This window comes from Oryzias latipes, chromosome 7, assembly GCF_002234675.1.
Source record: "Oryzias latipes chromosome 7, ASM223467v1".
NCBI lineage: Eukaryota > Metazoa > Chordata > Actinopteri > Beloniformes > Adrianichthyidae > Oryzias > Oryzias latipes.
This window is the reverse complement of record NC_019865.2, coordinates 33,991,493-33,997,492: the sequence shown is the minus strand read 5'-3', so window position 1 is coordinate 33,997,492 and position 6,000 is coordinate 33,991,493. Positions and strand designations below refer to the sequence as shown.

At 45.2% G+C, this 6,000-nt stretch overlaps 1 protein-coding gene across 1 annotated transcript in view; it reads left to right on the top strand.

Annotated features, from left to right (window-relative positions):
* Window positions 1-471: 471 nt before the first annotated feature.
* Window positions 472-6,000, top strand: part of LOC105354474 (membrane-associated guanylate kinase, WW and PDZ domain-containing protein 1) — a 160,029-nt gene continuing 154,500 nt past the window's right edge. Inside the window, exon 1 of the mRNA XM_011477671.3 lies at window positions 472-1,547. The gene's annotated coding sequence lies outside the window, so the exon portion shown is untranslated. The remainder of the gene's footprint in view (window positions 1,548-6,000) is intronic.

Here is a 6,000-nt window from a genome sequence, read left to right as displayed (position 1 = left end):
AGCTGTCCACTACGGGACAGTACGGGACCTCGGAGGTTTGGCGGGTTGGGGTCTGCACTGAGGCAATCGTTAGTTGCCCCGGCTCGTCGGCTGCCTTGGTCCCAACGAGTCCTGCCCAGAGTTCTCCCAGGGGTGGTGCTAGGGGTCATGGGCTTCGTTCCGGGGGGGGGGGGCGTTTGCTTGGGTCCTCTCTCTTTGTGTCGGGTTGGGGGTGTGGGGTCTGGGGGGTCGGCGCTTCGGGGGACGGGGCCCCTGGCAACTTTTGCTTTATGCTGCTTCATGGTTTAAATTATGGAAGGGGGGGCTTCCATAATCACCCTCCTATCCCCCCGAAGATGAATAAAGTTTAGCATAAATTACAAAGGGGTTTATTCAAATCTACTGTGTCAAAAGATTCATAACCCCTGTTTTAACAGTGAAATTAAACAAGAGGCTTTCAGCTCACATCTGTCTGCTCAGCTGTTGGTCAGGACAAGTTAGAAAAAAGAAAAAAAAGATATTAGTGGGACTATGATAGAAGCTGCCCAGCGCCATCAGAAACTTCTGTTGTGCTGTGAAAGTTTGACAAAAGTTTCTGTTTCCACAAACCTCGGATGTCTTCAAAGACAGCCTTGATTAAACAAAAAATGTGAGTGTATAAACCCCACTAAGCGCAGAAGTGGATGTGGGGTTTCATTGTCAGTCTGCAATCAGTGGACACAGATATTCATCACAGCAGCCTCCCTTAATGAGTGAGGAAGACTCAGGAGCATCAGGTCTGATTGTGAATCAACAGGTAGAATGAAACCTTGATTAAGTTATTTATCCTGTTTATTCTGCACTGTGTAAAAAATTCTGACCGATCATCAGCTCTCATTCGATGGAAATAAAGGAGCACAAAGGAGAAGCTCTCCCAGAGGTTTTTCGTGGCTGAGGTTGTTTGTTGTCGATGACGTCATCTTGTCCATACTGCTCCAGTGTCTCATGTTTTGAAGCGTTAGAATGACGGGCTCCAGCACTGCATACACCACCTTCAGCCTCCGTGCACGCTCACGTCACTCTTACGGTAACTCTAAATCAAGCACACATGCGCATCTTCGCACTCACCCATGACACCCTGACTACCCTCCTCATCATCACACAAGCCCCCCCGAGGCTGAGCTTTGTGTCACTTCCTTCATTTTTCCTGAACACGCACGCGCATACACAATCACACATCCTAACGCGCAGAGAGAGAGAGAATAGTGGAGAGACAAAGACGGGATCGCGCGTTGTAGTGAAGCTACCTTAGGGTACAACGCGCATGCGCTCAAAAAACGCATACGCTTTTTTGTGTTCGTTAGAAGAGATGAGCTCGGAAATAAACCGACGTGCACGTTATGTCCGATGTTCCTGACCGGTGTGCGCACGCGTGTCTTCTTAACCTGCAGTGGAGTGTAGCGCGTGCACGCGCCGTCGCAGAAGAGGGAAAACCGAAACACTGAAAGCCAGCAGAGGATTCACGCGAGTGGAGACCCGCACGCGCAGATGCTGGGACGTTCGCACCGCACACGGCAGGAATTATGAAGGTAACGCAGAGGTTTGGTGTCGAGGTTTTCTGGTGATGAGCCGCGCGCTCGAATAGTAATAGAAGCGCTCTGTCAGCAGATCTGCAGCCTGCATAGTGCGCGTGCGTGAAACATATGTCAAAGGGTTACACCGCGTACGCGCCGATGTTTACATGGATCTGGTCTTTGTCTCCTGCCACCGTTCGACTATAGTTACAATAGAGGAAGATTTGGGGCCGGGGTGCCCCAGGTGAAGCACAGAACATTCACCCTAGCAGGTCACGTGGGCTCAGGTGCTCTTCCTGCTCCTCACTCACCTTTAGTGATCTTAGATCGTGTCAGATTAACATTTTTTTTACCTCTAGACCAGCCTGGCTTCAGTCTTACTGATAGGCAACTCGGCAGGCGAGGAAGAGTTTTGGTTTGATGGAAAACAGCTGAGATAATTCAGAAGGACCTCCCACATTCTCATGCAGGGACAGTAATCCTGGAGCAGCAGATGACATTCATTGGTGCGGTTTGCACAAGAGGTGTTGGTCAATGAGTAGCCAGAAGGTGATCAAACAGCCAACTCCCAACAGTCAGCAAGGGCACAAGTGAACAAGCCCATAACAGACAAACCACCTTCTAGGTGGAAAAGGTACAAGAAACATCTTATCCACTCTCTTCACTGCTGGATTGAATGCATATCTGAAGACTTCAGACAACCACTGCAAACATGCACCTTTGGTGCTTCAGGCTTTCAGGGTAGGAGAAACGTATGTTGAAGATCATCAAGTTACACATAAGCACAAGCTGAAAAAGTTTGTCACGGCGGCACCTACAGTCCCACTACGATTATCTCCTGATCTATGTTCAAAGTGATCTCAGTGGTCTGTTAATTACGATTAGGCTAATTTTAGCTAAAATCGACAAACCTGTGTCGTTTGCGGCAGGAGTTCATCAGAAATTCATCTCTGAGTTGTGGGCGGAACTGTTGGTGTGGAGTAAGCTTGTGCTCATTTTCCATCATTCCTTTGTTTACATCTCTCCCGCAAGCTGCTTGGAGGGGGATAGAGTGGCTAGGATGTCACCCGTAGAAAGTTGCCTTACCTTCCAGCCAAAGGAAGCCAATTCAGTCGCCATTTTTCCGCGATACAGGCGTCACCATTTGGAGCCACTCGAAAGTGATTGAGTCGGTCTGAGTCAGCGTTTCCAGAACGACTACTGTTGCTGATCACGATTTAGCTTGTTGGAAGTTTGAGGTGGGGGCACCACGTGGTTTTACTGAGGCATCTGATTGGTCAGTTTATGACTTGAATAACTTAGTTTGGGGTATTCTATGACATCATGACAGGCCAACATTGTGACAACTTAAGGTCACATGACCACAAGGTTTTCGACCAAGTATGTTTATGGTACGTGTCTGTATTGTATTTGCATTTTACATTTACACCTCCAGGTTGGTTTTGTTTTACTTTAAGGTAACATGCTAATGCTATCAGGGCTCCAGACTGCGACCAAATGGTCGCATTTTGCGACCAAAATTTGACAGTTTACAACTGAATTTTACATCCAGTCGCACATGTGTCACCAGTAAATTTGCCTCCCCCACCCTCCGTATTTTTTTATACATTAAACGTGGAAGGGGCAAGTCAATGATCAATGAAATGAGCATTGAAATAATCAATGAGACGCGAGTGCACACCCACGCAAACACAAACACACACACACACAAACTCGCACACATACCCATGAGACGCGAGCACACATGTCCTGTCTGTGAGGCGGCCAATGCGTGTGAGAAGAACAGGGAATGGCCACTGTAAGTGGCTAAAATGAGTGGAGGGGGAGGGGCCTAGAGGTAGCGCGCGTAAACATCTGTGGGAAGGAAACAGAGACAAATATCATCACAACCTGATATGTGCGTCTGAGCTATGAGCAAGCGAACTATCGATTCATTTTTCCGACCTGCGGCTAGTGTACCAGTGCCAGAGTGTACAGCAGGGGTCTCTAACACGTGGCCCGCGGGCTATTTGCGGCCCCCGAGATAATATTTTGCGGCCCCCCCCTTAATATGAAAGTTTAATGTTGATGTGTCCCGCCAGTTTGTATGAATGACACTTTTTCATTGTCGTGCGCATAGCTGACAAAGCAACCAATCACAGTGGAGTATATGACTCTTGGTGGCGTGACATTGACCAGGCTTGAAAGCAGGAGAACATTTAAGGGAGGACACCTGACAGCCCCCACCCCGGGCCACATTAAGGAGTTCCTTACTTTCCTTTTTAGAACGTATCTATTCGCTCGTAATTTTCTAAATACATGCAGTCTCTGGGCCGCACAGACCCGGAGGAGGGTTAGTTCAGGGGTCGGCAACCCAAAATGTTGAAAGAGCCAAAATGGACGAAAAAGACAAAAAACAAATATGTCTGGAGCCGCAAAATATTAAAAGCCCTATTTAAGCCTTCTAATGAAAGGCAACACATGCGATATGTATCTATATTAGATATATTAGCCTACTATCAAAATGACTAAGCTGCTTCAAATACATAATGAGTATTATTAACGATTAAATGTTTATTTGCCCTGCAGTGCATTCTGTGGAAAACGACGCGTCACGTGACTGCTCTGTTGTGGAAGTTTAACTTCATTATAATATCAATAAATTATGTTTCAATGCTTTGATAAAATTAAAGAAATGTAATAAACAAATCCGATTTTTTATGTCATTTTTATTTTGAGGATTCGAACAAAAAACAATAAAACGGAAAGTACGTGACTGTGAACTAAACAGAGTGCAATAAAACGCAGCCTGCCTTTATAAAAAAGAAAACAACAGCCTTTTGAAAAGGTAAAGTATATAAAATCAAATTAATACAGTTAAGTTTGATTTCTGTGCAAATGCCTAGCAGGTCAGTGCACGGGTAAAACACAGCAGCATCCTCTTCTCTTCTTTCACTGTACATCTCTGGCAAATACAGTCAGCTTGCGCTGGAATGACAGAACAGCTTCAAGCATTTGCGGCGCCTGCAGACTTTCATTCAGCTCGTTTAGGTGTTTGTCACAGTCATATCCACCAAAAAGTGCAGCTTTTCCAGCCACTCAGGATCTTCCAGTTTCGGGTACTTCAGGTCTTTGCTTTTCAGGAATGTTTTCACGTGATCTAAACAGACGAAAAAGTGATGACGCAAAACGTCACCCTGGACAGCCATCGGACTTTGTTGTGTAGTTGGAGATCAGAATATTCGTTTTCAACTTCATCAAGCTGTAATGGTTGCCACTACAGATGAGTTTCAGCGCATGACGTAAAGATTGAAAACTGGGTTATTTATTTCAAAGTTTTATTTCAATGAATGAGTTGTATTTGTTGTCACCCCATTGGTTCAACGGTACCAGCTGACAGGTGACAGCCAGGTGACAGGGCGACACACCTTTTTTTTGGAAGGAGACGCAGGAGCGCGAGGGGGGGGTGCACAGCTGACAGAGCTATCTCTCATACGGATGACCTTTCCCAGCTTGGATTATTGGCCTACTGAATATATTTTCCCAAAGAGCTCAGATCATCCAGGAACGAGGATCTGTGCCAGCTTCCTTGACGGGTGGAATGCGTTCCAGCGAGTGAGGCGGAGCGGCCTCCCCTCTAACGCGTGAGACTGTCGAACAATCATTTTTCCTCCAGAACATTTCTTTCTTTTGCTAGCAAAACTGCTAACAAAACTGTGGGTTTTTGTATATATTGTGTATTTGGGGAAATTGGGTTTTTGATGTTTAAGTGTTGGGACAAGTGTTTAATGTACGTTTGTCACGCTCACACAATACACGGCTGCACAACAAACTGTTATGAGTTTTTTTCTTGGTAATATTAGAGAGCAAATTGTCTTGATATTTAATGCCCCAGCCGTGGAACGGCGTTGTGACGTTCCCCTCGCTGAGTGGAGGTTGAATTGTTACAAAGCAATGCACAGAACTGACAGTGGTTCATTTACATCACTCCCTAGCGGTCTGCCACCCTGCTGGTAGGAACGTGTTTCGCAGGCTATGACGCACAGAAATGTTGAAATTTAATATTTATTCTCCACATTCTTACAGCATTGGAAAACGTTAAGAATGTTTGTGTCTTGTTTTTCCTCCTACAGAAACCATTTTAAAACAAAAAATATATTTCTCTCCCCCATCTTTTTAAATTTTTAAACATTTTTGAAAATGCTCCAGGGAGCCACTAGGGCAGCGCTAAAGAGCCGCGGGTTGCCGACCCCTGGACTAACTCAATTATATTTCATTACATGGAAGAATTTTCTTTGAGGTGGGGTTACATATATTTATTGGATGGAAATCCTGCCCACAATTAAATTGAGTTCATCCAATGACTTAATTTTTTGAGTGTGGGTAAAATTATTTTGTTGTGAAAATCAGACAATGTTGAGTATGGAAAAAAATATTTTTAAATAACGAAAAGAAAAGCACCACGGATTTGCTTTGGTTAAAAGAAACT